The sequence below is a fragment of the Scyliorhinus torazame genome, chromosome 6, assembly GCF_047496885.1.
Source record: "Scyliorhinus torazame isolate Kashiwa2021f chromosome 6, sScyTor2.1, whole genome shotgun sequence".
Taxonomy (NCBI): Eukaryota; Metazoa; Chordata; class Chondrichthyes; order Carcharhiniformes; family Scyliorhinidae; genus Scyliorhinus; species Scyliorhinus torazame.
Window position 1 is genome coordinate 259,758,499 of NC_092712.1, and position 24,490 is coordinate 259,782,988.

The 24,490-nt window shown below is 45.3% G+C and overlaps 1 protein-coding gene across 7 annotated transcripts in view; it reads left to right on the forward strand.

Moving 5' to 3' along the window:
• The window catches only part of atxn1a (ataxin 1a), a 470,336-nt gene that overhangs the window by 262,181 nt on the left and 183,665 nt on the right, over positions 1–24,490 (forward strand). For 3 of the 7 annotated variants that reach the window (XR_011947847.1, XM_072509607.1, XM_072509606.1), the window contains exon 3: positions 8,686–8,756. The exons of 1 other annotated variant lie outside the window; for it this stretch is intronic. The gene's annotated coding sequence lies outside the window, so the exon portion shown is untranslated. Of the gene's footprint in view, positions 1–8,041; positions 8,201–8,685; positions 8,757–21,419; positions 21,612–24,490 lie in introns of those variants that run through there. 3 more of the 7 variants (XM_072509612.1, XM_072509608.1, XM_072509609.1) reach the window with 3 other exon arrangements.

The following is a 24,490-nucleotide window of genomic DNA, read 5'->3' on the forward strand; positions in this document are numbered from 1 at the left end:
CTGAATGGCTATCAATTAGGAGAGGGAAATGTGCAACGAGACCCGGGTGTCCTAGTACACCAGTCACTGAAGGTAAGCATGCAGGTGAAGCAGGCAGTAAATAAGGCTAATGGGTATTTTGGCCTTCATTGCGAGAGGTTTTGAGTACAGAAGCAGGGATGTGTTGCTGCAATTATACAGGCCTTGGTGAGGTCACACCTGGAATATTGTGTGTAGTTTTGGTCTCCATATGTGAGAAAGGAAGTTCTTGCTCTAGAGGGAGTGAAACGAAGGTTCACCAGATTGATTCCTGGAATGGCAGGACGGACGTATAAGGAGAGATTGAGTTGGTTAGGATGTATTCGCTGGAGTTCAGAAGAATGTGGGGTAATCTCAGAAACCTATAAAATTCTAACACTAGACAGGGTGGGACTAAACAGGGTAAATGCCAGGAGGATGTTCCCAATGGCACAGAACCAGGAGTCACTATCTGAGGATATGGGGTAGACCATTTTGGACAGTGAGAGGAGGAATTTCTTCACCCAGAGTGTTCAGATCTGGCGGGAAGGTGAATCCCACCCTGTATGTTTCCAAGGAGCAGTTAGATATAGCACTTGTGGCGAAGGAGATCAAAGGATATGGGGAGAATGTGGGATCAGGCTACTAAGTTGGATGATTAGCCATGATCATAATGAAAGATTATTATTATTGAATAGTGGAGCTGGCCCAAAAGGTCCACTTTCTCCTCCTATTTTCTATGTTTCTATGAACCAGCAGAACAAACAGATAAATCATAGAATCCCTACAGTGCAGAAGGAGGCCATTCCCAGCCTATCGAGTCTGCACTGACCCTCTGAAAGAACACCCTACCTAGCCCCCCCCACTGTTGCTTGCCATATCCCCACCTAACCTTTGGACACTAAAGGGCAATTTAGCATGGCCAATCTGCCTAACTTGCACATCTTTGGACCGTGGGAGGAAACTGGAGCACCTTAAGGAAACCCACGCAGAAGTGGGAAGAATGTACAAACTCCACAGTCACCCAAGGTTGGAATCGAACCTGGGTCCTTGGCTCTGTGAGGCAGCAGTGCTAACCACTGTGGCACCGCACCGCCCTTGGTTTATATTTAATCGCTGTTACAATGTAACCACGATTGGAAAATAAATATTCCAGGATTCTTAACATTTCAAATCCACAGAATCAAAAAGGAAGAGGAGTTGCCCTCATAGTAAAAGATAACATAGGTGTAGTAGTGGGAAAGGATCTTAATTCAGAAGATCAGGAAGTAAAACCAGCATGGGTGGAGATTAAGATTAAAAAGGGTCAGAAATTGCTGGTGAGAGTAGGTTATTGGCTCTGTAACTGTAGTTATTCTGCTGGATAGAGTATGAAACAACAAGTAATTGGAGCTGGTAACAAAGACAATGTATTCATTGTGAGGGATTGTAATTTTCATATAGACTGGACAAATCAAATTGGCAAGGGTGGTCTAGATGGTTTTGTAGAATGCTTTTGCAACTGTTTTGGAACAATATGTTGTGGAATCAACTAGGGATAAGGCTATTTTAGATTTAATTTTGTGTAATGAGGCAGGTTTAATTAGTAATCTTATTGTAAGGAGTACCCTGGGAATAATGGCCATAATACAATTGAATTCCATGGTAAATTTTAAAGTGACATAATCCAGTCCCAAACAATAATCTTGAATTTAAACAATTTCAATTAGATAGATGTGAGAGAAGAACTAGCTATAGTCAATTAGGTAAATAGACTAAAATGCATGGTGGAAAGTAAACAGTGGAAAACATTTAAAGAAGTGATTTAAAATGCACAACAAGAATACATCCATTAGAAAGCCAAAAGCAGATAACTACAGAAGTTAAGGATAATATTACATCAAAAGAAGAACCTTATAGTGTAGCAAAGAAAAGTCATAAGCTTGAGAATAGGGAGTCAAAAAGTTGATAAAAAGCAAAAAAGTAGAAAATGAGAGAAATATAAAAACAGATGGTAAGAGCTTTTATATGTATGTAAAAAGGAGAGTAGCTAAAATAAATGTAGGTCCATTAGATGACGAGATAGAGAAAATTGTCATGGGGAATTAAGTAATGATGGATATTAAACAAATATTTTGGATGGGATTTGCCCCCCCGCCCCCCCCCCCCCCCCCCAGTGTGTTTTGTGGTGACAGAGGCAGCCCGCTGTTGGTGGTCTTCCGGTCCCATTTAACTAAGGAACATGCTATCCTTGATTTCGTATTATGCAATGAGAAGGCATTAATAACTAATCTTGTTGTGCGGGGTCCTTTAGGGAACAGTGACCATAACATGATAGACTAATTCAATACAGGCGCTGTAGTGTGGCGACTATGGGATTTTCACAGTAACTTCATTGCATAAGCCAACTTGTGACACTAATAAAGATTATTATTTGTATGGAAAGTGAAGAAGTCCCAGATCTGAAACTAGGGTTCGAAATCTAAACGAAGGAAACTACGAAGGTATGAGGTGTGAGTTGGCTAAGATAGATTGGGGGAATATCATTAAAAGGCATGATGGCAATATTAAATAATAGCAATGGCTAATATTTATGAGAGAATTGGGTCGACTGGGCCTGTAGTTACTGGAATGTAGGAGAGGGGCTAATTGAAATGTATAAAATTCTGACCAGACTGGACGCAGGTTGATGTTGTTTGCTCTGGCTGGAGGTTCTAGAACAAGGGATCACAGTCTCAGGATATGGATGAGGAGAAATGTCTTTACTCAGAGGATGGTGAACCTGTGGAATTCTCTACCACAGAAGTTTGTGGAGAACAAATCACTGAATATATTTAGGAAGGAAATAGATGCATTTCTAGACTCTAAAGGAGGATGGGGAGAACATTAGTTATTGGAGACTCTATAGCTAGAGGTAGATAGGCGGTTCTGTGGCAACGATAAAGGCTCACGGTTGGTGTTGCCTCCCGGGTGTCAAGATCCGTGACATATCTGATCGTGTTTTCAGGATCCTTAAGGGGGTGGGGGAGCAGCCACAAGTCGTGGTGCACATTGGTACCAACGACATAGGTAGGAAAAGGGTCGGGGATGTAAAACAGGAATTCAGGGAGCTAGGGTGGATGCTGAGAGCCAGGACAGGCAATGTTGTCATCTCTGGTTTGCTGCCAGTGCCACGTGCTGGTGAGGTGAGGAACAGGGAGAGAGTGCAGTTAAACATGTGGCTACAGGGATGGTGTAGGAGGGAGGGTTTCAGTTACTTGGATAATTGGAGCACATTCTGGGGAAAGTGGGACCTGTACAAACAGGATGGGTTACACCTGAAACCAGAGGGGCAACAATATCCTGGGAGGGAAATTTGCTACAGCTCTTCGGGGGGTTTAAACTAATTTGGCAGAAGGATGGGAAACTGATTTGTTGTCCAGGAAATAGCGTTGCTGGAGTTCAGGAATTTGAGGGTAGTGCAGTACTAAGGAAGCTACCAAGGTCACAAGAGTGGACCTGCAGGCATGACGGTGATTTAAAGTGTGTCTACTTCAATGCTAGGAGCATCAGGAATAAGGTTGGTGAGCTTGAAGCATGGATTGGTACCTGGGACTACGATGTTGTGGCCATTACGGAGACGTGGATAGAACAGGGGCAGGAATGGTTGTTGGAGGTTCCGGAGTTTAGATATTTCAGTAAGATTAGGGAAGGTGGTAAAAGAGGTAGAGGAGTAGCATTGTTAATCAAGGATAGTATAATAGCTGCAGAAAGGCAGTTTGAGGAGGATCGGTCTACTGAGGTAGTGTGGGCTGAAGTTAGAAATAGGAACGGTCACTTTGTTAGGTGTTTTCTATAGGCCCCCAAACAGTAACAGAGATGTAGAGGAAAAGACTGCAATGTAGATTTTGGATATGTGCAGTAGTCACAGGGTCGTTGTCATGAGTGACTTTAACTTTCCAAATATTGATTGGAAGCACTATAATTCAAATAGTTTGGATGGGGCTGTTTTTATCCAGTGTGCGCAGGAGGGTTTCCTCACACAATATGTGGATAGACCGACACGAGGCAGGGCCACATTGGATTTGGTACTGGGTAATGAACCGGGTAAGTATTAGATTTAGTTGTGGGAGAGCACTTTGGAGATAGTGACCACAATTCGGTGACTTTCACGATAGCAATGGAGAGGGATAGGAACATATGGCAGGGCAAGGTTTAGAACTGGGGGAAGGGTAATTACGATGCGATTAGGCAAGAATTGGGGAGCATAAGATGGAAACAGGAACTGTCAGGGATAGGCACAATTGAGATGTGGAGCTTGTTCAAGGAGCAAATACTGCGTGTCTTTGATATGTATGTCCCTGTCAGGCAGGGAGGAAATGGTCGAGTGAGGGAACCATAGTTTACAAAAGAGGTTGAATGTCTTGTCAAGAGGAAGAAGGGAGCTTATATAAGGATGAGAAAACAAGGATCAGTTAGGGCACTTTGAGGGATACAAGATACCTAGGAAGGAGCTCAAGAAAGGGCTTGGGAGAGCTAGGAGGAGGCATAAGAAGTCCTTGGCGGGTAGGATCAAGAAAACCCCAAGGCTTTTTTCACTTATGTGAGGAATAAAAGAATGACCAAGGTGAAGTTAGGGCCGGTCAAGGACAGTAGTGGGAACATGGGCATGGAGTCTGAAGATGTAGGAGAGGCTCTAAATGAATATTTTTCTTCAGTGTTCACAAAGGAGAGGGGCCATGTTGTTGAGGAGGATAGTGCGATACAGGCCGGTAGGCTGGAGGAGTTAGATATTCGGAAGGAAGATGTGTTAGAAATTTTGAGAAGCCTGAGGATAGATAAATCCCCTGGGCCTGATGGGATATATCCTAGGATTCTTTGGGAGGCGAGGGATGAGATTGCAGAGATTTTGGTTTTGATGTTTATGTCCTCACTGTCTACAGGAATAGTGCCAGAAGACTGGAGAGAGGCGAATGTTGTCCTCTTGTTCAAGAAAGGGAATAGGTATAACCCTGGGGAATTATGGGCCGGTTAGTCTCACTTCGGTCATAGGTAAATTATTGGAAAGGGTCCTGAGGGATAGGATTTATGATCATTTGCAAAAGATACAGCTTAATTCAGGATAGTCAGCAGGGAATTGTGAGGGGTAAGTCTTGCCTCACAAGTTTGATTGTATTATTGGAGGAGGTAACTAAGTACATAGATGAAGGTAGAGCAGTTGATGTCGTTTACATGGATTTTAGTAAGGCGTTTGATAGGTGCCCCATGGTCGGCTCATGCAGAAAGTAAGGAGGCATGGCATAGAGGGAAATTTGGCCGATTGGATCAGTAACTGGCTATCACACAGAAGACAGAGGGTGGTGGTAGATAGTACATTTTCATCCTGGAGCCCAGTCACCAGCGGTGTGCCACAGGGATCAGTGCTGGGTCCTCTGCTATTTGTGATTTTTATCAATGACTTGGATGATGGAGCTGAAGGTTGGGTTAGTAAATTTGCTGATGACACCAAGATTGGTGGAGTAGTGGATAATGTGGAGGGCCGTTGTAGGCTGCAAAGAGATATTGATAGGATGCAGAGCTAGGCTGAAAAGTGCAGAATTGAGTTTAACCCTGATAAGTGTGAGGTGACTCATTTTGGTAGGACAAATTTGAATGCGGATTACAGGGTTAACAGCAGGGTTCTGAAGAATGTGGAGGAGTAGAGAGATCTCGGAGTTCATGTCCATAGATCTCTGAAAGTTGCCACCCAAGTGGATAGAGCCGTGAAGAAAGCCTATAGTGTGTTAGCATTTATTAACAGGGGGGTTGAGTTTAAGAGCCGTGAGGTTATGCTGCAACTGTACAAGGCATTGGTTAGACCACATTTGGTGTATTGTGTGCAGTTCTGGCCACCTCATTATAGGAAGGATGTGGAAGCATTGGAAAGGATGCAAAGGAGATTTACCAGGATGCTGCCTGGATTGGAGGGTAGGTCTTATGAGGAAAGGTTGAGGGAGCTAGGGCTTTTCCCATTGGAGCGAAGGAGGATGAGAGGTGACTTAATTGAGGTGTATAAGATGATGAGAGGGATAGATAGAGTGGACGTTCAGCGACTTTTTCCTCGGGTGGATGTAGCTGTTACAAGGGGGCATAACTATAAGGTTCATGGTGGAAGATATGGGAGGGATGTCAGAGGTAGGTTCTTTACTCAAGAGAGTGGTTGGGGGCGTGAAACGCACTCCCAGCTATGGTAGTGGAGTCGGACACTTTACGAACTTTCAAGCGGTTATTGGATAGGCATATGGAGTGCACTAGAATGATTGGGAGTAGGTTGATTTGATCTTAGTTTCAGACTAGTTCGGGCACAACATCGTGGGCCGGAGGGCCTGTACTGTGCTGTACAGTTCTATGATGTTGAGATAGACCAGCCATGATCTTATTGAAAGGCAGACTCCTGCTACTATTTTCTTTGTTTCTATAACTGAATTGAAAGGATTCACAGTTTGACAATCAATCTGTTCACCATTTTATGAATATATCTTCCATGGCCATCAAATACTGAATGGGATGCGAACCTGGAGTTTCTGGCTCTGAGGCAGGGAGTCCACTCACCACGTCACAGGACCTCCCCTAATCTGACATCAGTTGTAGGGAAAATGCTGGAAACTTATGAAGGAAGTCAGAACGATGCACTTTAAAAAAAAAATCAGTCTGATCAAAGTCGGTGTGGTTTTATGAAAGGGAAACCATATTTGACTAATGTATTGGAATCTTTTGTGTAACTATGACTCTAGGTAAATGTATGTATTACATTTTGATTTCAAAAAGGCAAGATAAGGAGGTATGGAGTTGGGTTAATATATTAGCATGGATGGAGGATTGGTTAACAGACAGGAATCAAAGAATAGGGATAAACAGGATATTTTCAAGTTGGTATACAGTAACTAGTGGGAGCATCAGTGCTCGGATCTCAGCTACTTACAATCTATATTAATCACTTATACAAAGAGACCGAGGGCAATATAGCTAAGTTTGTTGATGCTTTAAAGCTTGGTGGGAATGTAAACTGAAGAAGACAAAGGCTGCAAAGGTGACAAGGTGGCAAATAGAGTATGTGGGGAAGTGTGAGTTATTCACGGTACTTTTTAAATACGTGAAACTTCCAAATGTTGATGTGACACTTGGCTGCACTCGTGCAGAAAGTTAGCATGCAAGTACAGCAAGCAATGAGGAAGGCAGGTTGCATGTTGGCCTTTTATTGCAGTGGGATTGGAATACAAGAATAAGGAAGTCTTGCTACAATTGTACAGGTCTTTGGTGAGACCACACCTTGAGTACTGCGTGTTAGTTTAATTCATCTCCATACTAAGGTTATACTTAATTGGAGGCAGTACGGCAAAGATTTACCATATTGTTTCCTATGACAAGCGGCTGAGTAAATTGGATCTATCCTCTGTGGAATTTAGAAGAATGAGGGGTGATCTCATTGAAACATACACCATGCTGAAGGGGCTTGACAGGGCAGGGCTGAGAAGTTGTTTTAGCTGGCTGGGGAACGCAAAGTATGGGAGAGCACAGTCTCAGGATAAGGGGGTTAATATTTAGGACTGAGTTGATGAGAAACTTCTTCAGTCAAAGGGTTGTGAATCTTTTGAATTCTTATCATGCAAGGCTGCTGCGATGGACAGATTGTTGGTCCTGAGGGAATAAAGGGATATGGGGGAGCGGGCAGGAATGTCGAGTCGATGCAGTAGATTAACATTATCGTACTGAATGGCAGAGCTGGCTCCAGATATGGTCTACTGCTCCTGTTCCTTATGTTCCCTTGTACGTGCTGTCAGGATCTACATTCTTCCTGTTATTCCGTCATGTTTTATTCTGCCTTCGACACGGTCCCAATCCTGCACAATCAGGTGTTTGTCGGCTTTCCCCCGTCAGGTTCCATATTTATTTTACCAGTTTTCTGCGTGTCACTGCAGATTCTTCTCTCATTCTGCGCCGTGGCCTTGTGCACTTCTGTTCCGATTTGTGTCAGGTTAGGTCCCATATTCGATCAGGTTTCATTCTCTGTGGAGTCCTTGCGGGGAGAGGGCTCGGGGCTCTTCACTTTGGGGGGCGCCGGTCTGAGGGACCGGCTCCGGACCGAGCCGCCATCTTCCCGCTCCCCAAATTCCGCCCGGACGGGATTGACCAACGCACACAGGAAGATGGTGGCCCTCCGGGAAGCAGGAAGCAGCGGCCAAGGGACGAGAGGAAGATCTACCAGGTTTCTAACTTTCTAATCCCCCACCCACATTAGCCACCTGCCAGATTTATTCATTCCCGCCTTTTAGAAGATAAAACCAGGTTGCGGTCTCAAAATAAATCCCGCAGCTGAAACCGCTGCGCACCCAGTGTGTTTGTTTAACGGGTTTCAGGTTGAACCCCCATTAGGTGCCCCTTTAATAGGAGTGAGTGACGGAGGAGAGGAGCTTCCCAGACAGCCCGACACTGGCCTCTCTCTCATTAACACACACACACTCTCTCTCTCACACACACACCCACAACGGGTGCCGCTGTCAGTCGCCGGTAACCATGGCTTTGGATTCCCTGCTACCCCGAACCTGCCTGTCTGTCTGGCCCGCGGCATCCTCCACCCCGCCCCCGCGCGGAGAGGCCGGCCCAGTCCCCGAGGAGATTACAACGGGAGTTTTACCGGCAGGTCGCAGCGTTTCGCGTGCTGCCCTTCATTTGTCTGCCTTGTGTTTGCAGGTTCCCCGACATCTGCTTTCTCCAAGAAACAAAGTCTTCAAACGTCCGACAAGTGTAATGAGCTGCGACTGGTAAGGGACATCTACCGCGGCTGTCAGTTTTTCTGTACGCTGGATATGCGCCCGTGTGTGGCGGTTTACACATTATAACGGTTCCAAGGGATTGAGTTGCAGTCCTACGTTGGAATGTTAATGCGTCTTGCAATGTGGAAGACTGTCAAAGTGATCACAAAAAAACAACCTTTTTTAGACTCACGGCTATATCGCCGTTTAATTACTTTGGGCGCATCTAACTTTATTTTACGTTCGCACTAATTTATGCTCTGTCTTTACAACATGCAGATTTAAACATTTTCTATCGTGCAGCTGTGTATCAAGTTATACAATAGTTAATTGGCTGTTGCCTATTTTTTTTATTATTATCTGCACACTAGATGGCATTTGTAATGTTGCGCTGAGACATACTTTCAGTACATTATATTCCAATCTTGTTATCTACAGCCTATTTAAACCCGTGAAACTTCACCTTATTCTCGATAGTATTTTTTGAGCAAGGTCAACTCTTGCAATAAGTGAAACCACTGCTATTGAAATGTGTACCAAATAGCTTGCTTAAGTTTGAGTTTTGGATTTTTAAAAAGAAATTAATTAAATATCCTTCATCTCAATGCACTGTGCCTTTGTAAAATATTTGTAATTCCTTTCAGTCTGGTACTCTATCATCTACTTCAGATGGACTAAATATCTGAAAAATAGGTCAAGCTGCAGGAGATCTGACGTGCTGCAGTTTTTTTGGTATGCCCAAGCTTCTTAATACATAACAATTTACATTAACGTACTGCCTTGGCACCATGACAATTTTCCTCCTTCACAAATAATGCTCGAGGAGCAAGCAAAAATCCTCCTGTTCAATTGTAAAGCTTGCATGATCTAAAGAGCCATGCACATTTTTACAGCTTCTTTAACACATTAACTGTTAATGAAAATAGCTAAGGAACTGGAATAATAGTGACTCCAAGTGGCATGCCAGAACAAACGTCCCCAGTTTGTCCCCCCCCCCCCCTTTATTGAGGCAGATATCCTCACTTAGATTAGCTTTCATAAGAGTCAAAACATTTAGAATATAATGTGCTGATTTTTCGCAGCACTTTCGTTATTCAAATAGCCGTACAGATTTTGTGTTAATGCGTAACTACAGAAAGTGTGGCAACATGTCATCAAGGATCCAGTGTTTACTGATCAAAATAAATGTTTGTTTTCAAATAACACTGCAATTCCACAAGGTTAGTTTGTAGAATGTACTTGATTTTTGCAGATAGTTGGTGCTAGTGTATTGGTGCTCTTTCTTCCCAATTTTTGATTGTAATTAATTCAAATATTTGCTGATGCAGATAAGGAAGTTAATACATTTTAAGTACAATTTGCAGAGGTTTCTGTACTTCTTGTACCATATGTGCACATTTCAGAATGCATCTTTATTGCTAGTTTCAAAAAAATATATTTTTATTCTCCTTTTTCACATTTTCTCCCAAATTTACACCCAACAATAATTAGTAACAAATGCAAAGTCAATCTCCATATCAATAACAACAATCCCATTTTCCCACCAAACCCCCAAACATTAGCTCGCATGTTAACATAAACAAATAACAAAAAGGAATCACCCATAGTCACCATTAACACATACAGTCCCTCCTCTTCCCCCCCCCCCCCCCCCCCCCCCCCAAACCCACCCCCAACTCTCCCAAATCTTTATTGCTAGTTGAATGATTCTATGTGCTAACCTCCACAAGAAGACCCATTCATATTTTTGGGGTATATTGCTTCAATTAAGACAGTCCCCCTCCCCCAACTCTCCCAAATATTTATTGTTAGTTGAATGATTCTGATGTGCTAACCTCCACAAGAAGCCGCATTCATATTTTTGGGGTATTTTGCTTCAATAAGTGTTAAAACTTATTCTGGCATGAGCAAAGCCTTATATTCTTTAAGTCGATAAATCCAAAGAGCTAATTTTATATAACAACAGCCTGCATATGTGTGAACCTCTATATCTTTTTTTAAAATATATTTTATTCAAGATTTTTTGGCCAAACATAACAGTACGTAGTGTTTCTTTTAAACAACAATAAAGCAATATAAATAACAGTGGCCAGTTTTAAACAAATATATAAATCATATATGAACAGAAACAAGAACCAAACTAAATGGCAACTGCCTTGTCAAAAAAAATACTCTCCAAAGATACAATCCAACAGTCCAATATACATTACCCAAAACAAGTGCCTATACATATACAATAACATCCCTGAGAGTCCGTCCGATTCCTCCCCCCCCCCCCCCCCCCCCCCTCCCCTGGGTTGCTGCTGTGTCTACTTCTTTTCCATTCCCTCTATCTTTCTGTGAGGTAGTCGACGAACGGTTGCTGCCGCCTGGTGAACCCTTGAGCCGAACCCCTTAGTACGAACTTAATCCGTTCTAACTTTATAAACCCTGCCATGTCGTTTATCCAGGTCTCCACACCCAGGGGTTTGGCTTCCTTCCACATTAACAATATCCTGCGCCGGGCTACTAGGGACGCAAAGGCCAAAACATCAGCCTCTCTCGCCTCCTGCACTCCCGGCTCTTCTGCAACCCCAAATATAGCCAACCCCCAGCTTGGTTCGACCTGGACGCCCACCACCTTCGAAAGCACCTTTGCCACCCCCACACAAACCCCTGTAGTGCCGGGCATGACCAGAACATGTGGGTGTGATTCGCTGGGCTTCTCGAGCATCTCACACACCTATCCTCTATCCCCAAAAATTTACTGAGCCGTGCTCCAGTCATATGCGCCCTGTGTAACACCTTAAATTGTATCAGGCTTAACCTGGCACACGAGGACGATGAGTTTACCCTACGTAGGGCATCAGCCCACAGCCCCTCCTCAATCTCCTCCCCCAGCTCTTCTTCCCATTTCACTTTCAGCTCATCTACCATGATCTCCCCCTCGTCCCTCATTTCCCTATATATGTCCGACACCTTACCACCCCCCACCCATGTCTCTGAGATCACTCTATCCTGCGTCGGGAGCTGTGGGAATTCCCTCACCTGTTGCCTCGCAAAAGCCCTCAGTTGCATATACCGAAGTGCATTCCCTTGGGGCAACCCATATTTTTCCGTCAGCGCTCCCAGACTCGCAGGCGTCCCATCTACGAACAAATCTCTCAATTGTGTTACCCCTGCTCTTTGCCATGCTCCAAATCCCCCATCCATTCTCCCCGGAACAAACCTATGGTTATTTCTTATCGGGGACCGCACCGAGGCTCCCGTCTTTCCCCTATGCCGTCTCCACTGCCCCCAAATTTTCAATGTAGCCTCCACCACCGGGCTTGTGGTGTATTTCTTCGGTGAGAACGGCAACGGTGCCGTCACCATAGCTTGTAGGCTAGTCCCCCTGCAGGACGCCCTCTCCAATCTCTTCCACGCCGCTCCCTCCTCTTCTCCCATCCACTTACACACCATTGAAATATTGGCGGCCCAGTAGTACTCACTTAGGCTCGGTAGTGCCAGCCCCCCCCCCCCACGCTGCAAAAATCCCCTCCTCACTCTCGGGGTCTCCCCGGCCCACACAAAACTCATAATACTCTTCTCGATTCTTTTGAAAAAAGCCTTTGTGACCACCACCGGGAGGCACTGAAACACAAAAAGGAATCTCGGGAGGACCACCATTTTAACCGCCTGCACCCTACCTGCCAGTGACAGGGACACCATGTCCCATCTCTTAAAGTCCTCGTCCATCTGTTCCACCAACCGCGTTAAATTAAGCCTATGTAATGTACCCCAATTCTTGGCTATCTGGATCCCCAAGTACCGAAAGTCCCTTGTTACCTTCCTCAACGGTAAATCCTCTATTTCTCTGCTCTGCTCCCCTGGATGCACCACAAACAACTCACTTTTCCCCATGTTCAATTTATGCCCTGAAAAATCCCCAAACTCCCCAAGTAGCCGCATTATCTCTGGCATCCCCTCCGCCGGGTCCGCCACATATAGCAACAAATCATCCGCATACAGAGATACCCGGTGTTCTTCTCCTCCCCTGAGTACTCCCCTCCACTTCCTGGAACCCCTCAATGCTATGGCCAGGGGCTCAATCGCCAGTGCAAACAATAACGGGGACAGAGGACATCCCTGCCTCGTCCCTCTATGGAGCCGAAAATAATCAGACCCCCGTCCATTCGTGACCACGCTCGCCATCGGGGCCCTATACAGCAACTGTACCCATCTGATATACCCATCTCCAAAGCCAAATCTCCTCAACATCTCCCACAAATAATCCCACTCCACTCTATCAAATGCTTTCTCGGCATCCATCGCCACTACTATCTCCGCTTCCCCCTCTGGTGGGGGCATCATCATTACCCCTAGCAGCCTCCGTATATTTGTATTCAGCTGTCTCCCCTTCACAAACCCAGTTTGGTCCTCATGAACCACCCCCGGGACACAATCCTCTATCCTCGTTGTCATTACCTTGGCCAGAATCTTAGCGTCCACATTCAGGAGGGAAATAGGCCTATAGGACCCGCATTGCAGCGGGTCTTTTTCCTTCTTTAGGAGGAGCGATATCGTTGCCTCTGACATAGTCGGGGGCAGCTGCCCCCTTTCCCATGCCTCATTAAAGGTTCTCATCAGTAGCGGGACCAGCAAGTCCATATATTTCCTAGAGAATTCTACTGGGAATCCGTCTGGTCCCGGGGCCTTCCCCGCCTGCATGCTCCCAATCCCTTTCACTACTTCCTCCGTCTCAATCTGTGCTCCCAGTCCCGCCCTCTCCTGCTCCTCCACCTTAGGAAATTCCAACTGATCCAGAAAGTACATCATTCTCTCCTTCCCATCCGGGGGCTGAGCTTCATATAATCTTTCATAAAATGCCTTGAACACTCCATTCACTCTCTCCGCTCCCCGCTCCATCTCTCCCTCCTCATCTCTCACCCCCCCTATCTCCTTCGCTGCTCCCCTTTTCCTCAGTTGGTGGGCCAGCAACCTGCTTGCCTTCTCCCCATATTCGTAATGTACACCATGTGCCTTCCTCCATTGTGCCTCTGCATTACCCGTAGTCAACAAGTCAAATTCTACATGTAGCCTTTGCCTTTCCCTGTACAGTCCCTCCTCCGGTGCCTCCGCATATTGTCCGTCCACCCTCAGAAGTTCTTTCAACAACCGCTCCCTTTCCCTACCCTCCTGCTTTCCTTTATGTGCCCTAATAGATATCAGCTCCCCTCTAACCACTGCCTTCAGCGCCTCCCAGACCACTCCCACCTGAACCTCCCCATTATCATTGAGTTCCAAGTACCTTTCAATACACCCCCTCACCCTTAAACATACCCCTCATCTGCCAATAATCCCATGTCCATTCTCCAGGGTGGACGCTGTTCTTTTTCCTCCCCTATCTCCAGGTCCACCCAATGTGGAGCGTGATCCGAAATAGCTATAGCCGTGTACTCCGTCCCCGTCACCTTCGGGCTCAGTGCCCTTCCCAAAACAAAAAAGTCTATCCGCGAATAAACTTTGTGGACATAGGAGAAAAACGAAAACTCCTTACTCCTAGGTCTACTAAATCTCCAGGGGTCTACTCCTCCCATCTGCTCCATAAAGTCCTTAAGCACCCTAGCTGCAGCCGGCCTCCTTCCGGTCCTGGACCTCGATCTGTCCAGCCCTGGGTCCAGCACCGTATTAAAATCTCCACCCATTACCAACTTCCCCACCTCTAGGTCCGGGATACGTCCTAACATACGCCTCATAAAGTTGGCATCATCCCAGTTCGGGGCATATACGTTCACTAAGACCACCGCCTCTCCTTGCAATTTGCCACTCACCATCACGTATCTGCCCCCACTATCCGCCACTATGGTCTTTGCCTCAAACATTACCCGCTTCCCCACTAGTATAGCCACCCCCTGTTTTTTGCGTCTAGCTCCGAATGAAACACCTGCCCCACCCATCCTTTGCATAGTCTGACCTGGTCTATCAGTTTCAGATGCGTCTCCTGCAGCATAACCACATCTGCCTTAAGTTTCTTTAGGTGTGCGAGTACCCGTGCCCTCTTTATCGGCCCGTTCAGCCCTCTCACATTACACGTGATCAGCCGGGTTGGGGGGCTCTTTACCCCCCCCTCCCCCCCCTTGTCGACGAGCCATCTCCTTTTTCAATCCAGCTCCTCACCCGGTTCCCACGTAGCCGTATCTCCCCCCAACGGCGCCCTCCCGCCCCGACCACCCCACCCCATACCAGCTCCCCCTTCTCCCCAGCAGTAGCAACCTAGTTAACCCCCCCCCCGCTAGATCCCTCACTAGCGTAATTGCACCACCCATGTTGCTCCCAGAAGTCAGCAAACTCTGGCCGACCTCGGCTTCCCCCCGTGACCTCGGCTCCCACTGTGCGAGGCCCCCTCCTTCCTGCTTCCCTGTTCCTGCCATGATTACCATAGCGCGGGAACAAAGCCCGCGCTTCCCATTTGGCCCCGCCCCCAATGGCCGGCGCCCCCAGCTCCTCATCCCCCCCCCCCACCCCCCCCCCCCCCCCCCTCTCCCCCCCCCCACGACATGGGGAAGAGAGAAAAGTTACAGGGTCGCAGGATTAACAACTTGGGAAATCATCTCTTTCCCCCTTTTCCCCCTCTTCACCCCACATATTCACCCCACCACTTTGTCCCAAACGTTCTTTTTCTAGCCCGCTTATTCCAGTTTCTCCTCGACAATAAATGTCCACGCCTCTTCTGCCGTTTCAAAGTAGTGGTGTTTCCCTTGATGTGTGACCCACAGTCTTGCCGGCTGCAGCATTCCAAATTTAACCTTCCTTTTGTGCAGCACCGCCTTGGCCCGATTAAAGCTTGCCCTCCTTTTCGCCACCTCCGCACTCCAATCTTGATATACGCGGATCACCGCGTTCTCCCACCTACTGCTCCGAGTTTTCTTTGCCCATCTGACGACCATCTCTCTGTCCTTATATCGGAGAAATCTCACCACTATGGCTCGAGGAATTTCTCCAGCCCTCGGTCTTCGCGCCATAACTCGATAGGCTCCCTCCACCTCCAACGGGCCCGTCGGGGCCTCCGATCCCATTAGCGAGTGCAGTATCGTGCTCATATATGCCCCGACGTCCGCCCCTTCTGCACCTTCGGGAAGACCAAGAATCCTTAAATTCTTCCTCCTCGCATTATTCTCCAGCACCTCCAGCCTTTCCACACACCTTTTGTGTTGTGCCTCGTGCATCTCTGTATTCACCACCAGGCCCTGTATGTCGTCCTCATTCTTAGCAGCCGTTGCCTTCACGACCCGAAGCTCCTGCTCCTGGGTCTTTTGCTCCTCCTTTAGCCCTTCAATCGCCTGTAATATCGGGGCCAACAGCTCCTTCTTCATCTCCTTTTTAAGTTCTTCCACGCAACGCCGCAGGAACTCTTGTTGGTCAGGGCCCCATATTAAACTGCCTCCTTCCGACGCCATCTTGCTTTGTGCCTGCCTTCCTGGCCGCTGTTCTAGAGGATCCACCGCAATCCGGCCACTTTCCTCTCCTTTTTCCATCCGTGTCCAGGGGGGATTCCCTTCTGGTTTACTGCACAGTGTTTTTAGCCGTTAAAATTGCCGTTGGGGCTCCTATTAAGAGCCCAAAAGTCCTTTCCACCGGGAGCTGCCGAAACGTGCGACTTAGCTGGTCATCGCCGCACCCGGAAGTCGTGAACCTCTATATCTTAATGATCAACCAGCAGAGGGTGCAGAGTGTTTCAAGCATCTGGGAACATATATCGACCAGAAGTGGGGCGGCACATGGATAGCACTGCTGCCTATGGCACTGAAGACCTGGGTTCGAATTCCAGCCCCGGGTCACTATCCGTGTGGAGTTAGCACAGTCTCCCCGTGTCTGCGTGGGTTTCACCTCCACAACCCAAAGATGTGCAGGTTAGGTGGATTGGCCATGCTAAATTGCCCCTTGATTGGAAAAAAATAAATAATTGGGTACTCTAAATTTAAAAACAAAATATATAGACCAGAAGCTAAGCTTCAACTGTATCTTTAAAAAGGCTAGTCAGCATCTGTTTCTAATTAGAAAACTGAAAGTGTTTGGAGTGAACAAAGAACAAAGAAAAGTACAGCACAGGAACAAGCCCTTCAGCCCTCCAAGCCTGCGCCGACCATGCTGCCTATCTAACCTAAAACCTTCTCCACTTCCGAGGTCCATATCCCTCTATTCCTGTCCTATTCATGTATTTATCAAGACACCCCACAAACATCATTATCATACCTGCTTCCACCACCTCCTCTGGCAGCAAATTCCAGGTAACCACTACCCTCTGTGTAAAAAAAGAAAAAAAAAACTTCCCTCTCACCATAAACCTATGTCCCCTAGTAATTGACTCTTCCACCTTGGGGGGAGAAAAAGCTTCTGACTGTCCACTCTGTCCATACCCCTCATAATTTTGTAGACATCTGTCAGGTCGCCCCCTGAACCTCTGTCATTCCAGTGAAAACAAACCAAGTTTATCCAATCTCTCCTCATAACTAGTGCCCTCCGTACCAGGCAATATCCTGATAAACCTCTTCTGTGCCCTCTCCAAATCCTCCACATCCTTCTGGCAGTGTGGTGACCAAAATTGAACACTATTTTCCAAGTGTGGCCTAACTCAGGTTCCATCCATCTGCAGTATGACTTGCCAATTTTTATACTCAGTGCCCCGGCTGATGAATGCAAGCATGACTACCTTCTCCACCTGCATTGCCACTTTCAGTGACCTGAGGACCAGTTCACCCAGAACCCTCTGCCTGTCAATACTCTTAAGGGTTCTGCCATTTACTGTATATTTCCCACCTGTATTACACCTTCCAAAATGCATTACCTCACATTTCTTCGGATTAAACTCCATCTGCCATCTCTCCGCTCAATTCTTCAACCGATCTATATCCTGCTGTATCCTCTGACGGTCCTCATCACTATCTGCAATTCCACCAACCTTTTGTGTTGTCCACAAACTTACTAATGAGACCAGTTGCATTTTTCTCCAAATCATTTATATATACTACAACACCACTAGCCCTCCATTCAGAAAAGTACCCTTCCACTGCTACACTCTGTCTTCTATGACCGAATCAGTTCTGTATCCGTCTTCCCAGCTCACCTCTGATCCCGTGTGACTTCACCTTCTGTACCAATCTGCTACAAGGGACCTTGTCAAAGGCCTTACCAAGCCCATGTAGACAACATCCACTGCCCTACCTTCATCAATCATCTTTGTCACTTCCTCAAAAAACTCGATCATGTTAGTGAGACACGACCTCCCCTTCACAAACCATGCTGTCTCTCGCTAATATGTCCACTTGCTTCTAAATGGGACTAAATTCCATCTCTAAGAATCCTCTCCAATAATTTCCCTACCACTGACATGAGGCTCACTGACCTTTAATTTCATGGATTATCCTTGCTACCCTTCTTAAACAAAGGAACAACATTAGCTATTCTCCAGTCCTCTGGAATCTCACCTGTAGCCAGTGAGGATACAAAGAGTCAAGCTTTAAAGAGGTATTCAAAAGTCTGGTAGAGAGTATTTTAACATTCAACACAATTGGCCTGGTAACCCGAGTGTGAAATGCAAAGGTAAGCTGGCCAGAATTGTCAACACTGCAGGTAAAATCATTGGTGGAAAGCAGACCTGGTTCGATATTTATTTAGCAAGTTAAGAAGACAGCTCAGGTCATCATCGGCCCCCTCACTTTTTATCTCATCAATTTGAAAGGCTTCCTTTGGGCCGGTGTTTTAGAATGCCAATTGCCAGGAAAAATCTGTTCAAGAGGTCCTTTGTTCCCAGTGCCATACGCTTACTAAATAACATAATGTAAATTCAACTTGCTGTTTTTATTTATTTTTATTGCACCAAGTGCTTTAATGTGTTGGGCGGCACGGTGGCGCAGTGGTTAGTACTGCTGCCTCACAGCGCTGAGGATCGGGTTCGATCCTGGCCCTGGGTCGCTGTCTGTGTGGAGTTTGCATATTCTCCCTGAGTTTGCGTGGGTCTCACCCCCACAATCCAAAAGATGTGCAGGGTAGGTGAATTGGCCATGCCAAATTGTCTCTGAATTGGGGTGAAAAAATTGGGTACTTAAAAAATGCAATGTGTTATATCTGCATGGTATGGATGTATGTTATTTATGCACAAGTATATGAATGTAGGTATACATTAAATATTTGCTGTTTTTTTAACTAGTGATTGTATGATTATATGCTATAATGGAGGTGAAGCCAAAGACAAATTTTCACTTTTGCGTGGATAATAAAGCTCTATTTTAAAAAAAACTTTTATCGGGTCATTTGTGCAAATAAGTCAAATGACTTCGAGAATTGCCTTCTAAGAACTGGCATTTGTATAGCACCTCTAATTGGCTCAGGATGGCCCAACGTGTTTTACAACCAATTGAGTAAAATTAAACTGCAGTCACGGTTGTATTGTAGAAAACATGGCAGCCAATTTGGAAAGAGCCAGGTCTTACACACGCAATGTGATAATGACCAAATAGTCTATTTTGATATTGACGGAAGGAAAAATATTAATTGAGGGAGAACTCACCTTTTTTAAAATAGTGCCATGAGAGTTTTACAACCACCCAGGAGGGCAAATTAATACTCAGTTTAATTTCTCATTTGAAAGACTGCAACAGAGCAGTGCTCCCTCAGTTCTGTAAGTGTTACCCTAGATTATGTACTCCAGTCTCTGGAGTGGGGCTGGAGCCCCCAATTTCTCACTTCAATTACTTACCTTAAGGTACTTATTTTGTTTTGTAATTTTTAGACCATTGCCACAATTTACAGATGTAATTAGTTGTCATTCTCTCTTGAACACAATTGTTTTACTCAAAATGGTTCACTTATGAGCATTTTCAGAATCTCTAAAAGCAATTGATGTTTCAGTGTTGACAAAGTTTATGTAATTTTCTTCCAGCTTTCATCAGTTCAGTTACTGTAAACCTTTGCCCTCTAATAAAGGCAGTCGTTAAGGTGGTAGAGGAATTGGGATTTTTAGACCCATTTACTATGCTGTGCATCACTTTTAACAAGAAAGCAACTTATACATACAAAAAATATTTGAATATATTTGGCTTTTTATTTTCCTTACAATGTGCGCTTGTCATTCCAATTTTCAATCCATCTGTTGGTTTTAACTTCCACCACCTTTTGGTTAATTGCCTGATGTTCTGGTTTTGCTAGCCCCTCTAATTTGTTTTCAGTTTGGATTCTGTTTAGTGGATGTAGTCTTATTTGAGTGTAAATAGCGTTTCAACTATGAAGACCGGTCTTTACAAAAAGTGGAATGAATTTCAACAAATAGTTCCATGAAGCACAGAATGTATTTTTGCTGGTTAAGTCAACTAGCTTAATTTAGTTTCTGAATTCATCACTGATTCACAGTTTTGGGCGATTTTAAAATAGAGTCTAATATGTAACAATGAAAGTCGGTGCTAAGTTGAGAATGTGTTGAACCATTAAAAGGTATTAGCATAAACAAACTGAGGGATCTTATTTGTTCATTTTAATTGACTTTAAGCATTTCCAGAGCACAGAGCCAATATTACTGTAATATTTAAGAAGGTATTAGAGATAAACTAGGAAATTGAAAGTTAGGTCTACTTTCCTTGTAGCAGAGACATTTTTGAGGTTACCTAAGTTTCATGATAGGTTTGAATAGAGTAGATAGAGGAAAGAATATCCTGTCTGGTAAGTGGAGAATGAATAACCAGAGGTTATTACATGGATATAGGGGGGCGATGGGGGAGTATTTCACTGAGTTGTCCGGACCAAAGAATGTGGTGGAAGCTGACACCTTTGACATTTTTAAAAGTGAGTTGGACAGGCATTTAAGGGATGAAGAACTTAAAAAAGGTTACAGTTTAAGAAGTAGTGACGTGAGAATAGGGAAGTCTCCTTTTAAAGAGCCAGCACGGGAACAGTGAGCTGAATGAATTGTTTTGTACTGTTAAGTTTCTGTAATTCTTGTAAACCTGTCAGTTTTGGGGAAGTTAGTAGGATCTATTATTAGGGACAGAGTGACTAAGCACTTGGACATTGGGCAGCACGGTAGCACAGTGGTTAGCACAGTTGCTTCACAGCTCCAGGGTCCCAGGTTTGATTCCCGGCTTGGGTCACTGTCTGTGTGGAGTCTGCACGTTCTCCCCGTGTTTGCGTGGGTTTCCTCCAGGTGCTCCGGTTTCTTCCCACACTCCAAGGACGTGCAGGTTAGGTGGATTGGCCATGACAAATTGCCCTTAGTGTGTCCAAAAAAGGTTAGGTGGGGTTACTGGGTTACAGGGATAGGGTGGAGACATGGGTTTAAGTGGGGTGCTCTTTCCAAGGTCCGGTGCAGACTCGATGGGCTGAATGGCCTCCTTCTGCACTGTAAATTCTATGATTCTGTGATATGAACTGATCTGAAAGAACCAGTATGGATTTGTAAATGGTAAATCATATGTCATTAACCTAGTGAATTAAAAAAATTTTTTAGAGTGCCCTATTAAGGGGCTGGTTTAGCTCACTGGGCTAAATCGCTCGCTTTTAAAGCAGACTAAGGCAGGCCAGCAGCACGGTTCAATTCCCGTACCAGCCTCCCCGAACAGGCGCCGGAATGTGGCGACTAGGGGCTTTTCACAGTAAGTTCATTGGAGCCTACTTGTGACAATAAGCGATTTTCATTTTCATTTCATTTCATTTTCAATTTAGCGTGGCCAATCCAGCTACCCTGCACATCTTTGGGTTGTGGGGGCGAAACCCACACAAACACGGGGAGAAAATGAAACTTCCACACGGACAGTGACCCAGAGCTGGTATCGAACCTGGGACATCGGCGCCTTGAGGCAGCAGTGCTAACCACTGCACCACCGTGCTGTCCCTTTTTGAGGAGATAACTAACATGTAAGACAAAAGAGGTTCTGTGGATGTAAATTTTATGGACTTCTACAAGGTATTGGTATGCTTGTTTGTAAAGGATTGATGAGAGGAAAAAAAGAAAGCACACATGGAATTGGAAGCAACTAATTAATACAGTAAGGCATTGGCTAGGTGGCAAGAGAGCAGAGATGGGGCTGAGACTTTTCCACCCCTGTTTTGGCGGGTGGAAAGCCACTGGGGGTGAAGTAAAATAACCTTTAGAGATGAGTAACCATAATGTGATAGAATTTTACATTATATTTGAAAGTGAGGAAGTTCAATCTAAACGCAAGTTGTTAAAATTGAATAAAGGAAATTATTACAGCATGAGGGACAAATTGGCTGAGGTGGATTGGGAAAATACATTAAAAAAGGTATGACTCAGGGCAGCACGGTGGCGCGGTGGGTTAGCCCTGCTGCCTCAGGGCGCCGAGGTCCTAGGTTCGATCCCGGCTCTGGGTCACTGTCCGTGTGGAGTTTGCACATTCTACACGTGTTTGTGTGGGTTTCGCCCCCACAACCCTAAGATGTACAGGCTAGGTGAATTGGCCACGCTAAATTGCCCCTTCATTGGAAAAAATTAATTGGGTATTCTAAATTTATTTTTTAAAAAAGGTATGACTGTGCATAGGCAATGGATAGTCTTAAAGAACTATTACATAGCATGCAACACTTGTACGTTCTTGCGGGGTGCAAAAACCCAGAAGAAGCCAGTCAACCAGAGCTGGCAAAGGAAGTTGAGGATTGTACAAGATTAAATGGCTTGTAAAGTTGCCCAAAATAGTAGTAAATCTAGGATCATGAGGTTTTTCGAATACAGCAAAAGGTCAAAAAAATGATAAAGAAAGGGAGAACAGAGTATGAATGCAATCTAGCAAAAAACATAAAACGGACTGTGAAAGCTTTTATATGTGTATAAAAAAGGAAGTGTTTAGCCGAGACAAATGTAGGTCCATTATAGGCAGAATTCATAATGGGAAATAGAGAAATGGCAGAAAAGCTAAATTATTATTGTGTCTGTTTTCATTGAGGAATATGCAGGAAATCTCCCTGATGTAAAGATCCAAGGGATTAAGGAGAATGCAGAGTTGAAGGAAATTAGTACAAGTAAAGTTGTATTGGAGAAATTAATAGGTCTGAAAGTTGATAAGTCCTCAGGACCCCCTATTATGCATGCCAAAGTGTTGAAAGAAGTTGCTATAGAGATAGCGGATGCATTGGTGATCATCTTCCAAAACTGTATAGATTCTGAAATGGTTTCTGAAGATTGGAAGGGAGCAAATGTCACTGCACTATTAGAGGGGAGGGAGAGTGACAATTCAGATCTTCAGACCTGTTATATTTACATCAGTGGTGGGAAAAATGCTGGAATCTATTATCAAGGTTGTGATAAATAGACACATGGACAATCATGATCTGATTGGGTATAGTCAACATGGAATTATGAATGGGAAATCATGTTTGATGAACTTGTTGCAGTTTTTTGAAGATGTGGAGATGCTGGCGTTGGACTGGGGTGAGCCCAATAAGAAATCTTACAACATCAGGTTAAAGTCCAACAGGTTTGTTTCAGATCACTAGCTTTCGGAGCACTGCTCCTTCCTCAGGTGAATGAAGAGGTATGTTCCAGAAACATATATAGACAAAGTCAAAGATGCAAGACAATGCTTTGAATGCGAGCATTTGCAGGCAATTAAATCTTTGCAGAGCCAGAGAGAGGGGTAACCCCCGGTTAAAGAGGTGTGAATTGTCTCAAGCCAGGACAGTTGGTAGGATTTTGCAAGCCCAGGCCAGATGGTGGGGGGTGAATGTAATGCGACATGAATCCAAGGTCCCGGTTGAGGCCGTACTCATGTGAGCTGAACTTGGCTATAAGTTTCTGCTCGGCGATTTTGCGTTGTCGCGCGTCTTGAAGGCCACCTTGGAGAACGCTTACCCGGAGATCAGAGGCTGAATGCCCTTGACTGCAGAAGTGTTCCCCGACTGGAAGGGAACATTCAGGCAATGGGACCCTGTGTGAGAACCTCTCTGGCTACATCGAGGGCATCTCGAAACCCATCGTACAAGGAACGTCCAGCTTCTGTTGCGACACGACGGACTTCCTACAGAAACCCAGCACCCATGGACCAGTTGAACCAGGAACATTCCTCCCCACAATGGAGTCTCGGCACTCTACACCAGCATCCCCTTGACGACGGCATTGCTGCAACAGCCTCAGTACTCAACACCGACAACTGCCAATCTCCAGATGCAATTCTGCAACTCATCCACTTCATTCTGGATCACAACGTCTTCACCTTCGACAACAAGTTCTTCATCCAGACGCACGGAACAGCCATGGGGACCAGATTCGCACCTCAATATGCCAACATCTTCATGCACAAGCTTGAACAAGATTTCATCACAGGACCTTCAACCAACGTTATACATCAGATACATCAATGACATTTTTTTCCTTTGGACCCAGGGCGAAGAATCATTGAAACGACTACACAATGACATCAATAAGTTCCATCCCACCATCAGACTCGCCATGGACTACTCCAAAATCGGTTGCATTCTTGGACACACTCATCTCCATCAAGGACAGTCACCTCAGCACTTCGCTTTACCGCAAGCCCAAGGATAACCACACGATGCTCCACTTCTCCAGCTTCCACCCTAAACACATTAAAGAAGCCATTCCCTATGGACAAGCCCTCCGTATACACAGGATATGCTCAGGCGAGGAGGAGCGTAACAGCCATCTACAGACGCTGAAAGATGCACCCGTGCGAACGGGATATGGCGCTCGACTCATCGATCGACAGTTCTAACGCGCCACAGCAAAAAACTGCACTTACCTCCTCAGAAGACAAACACGG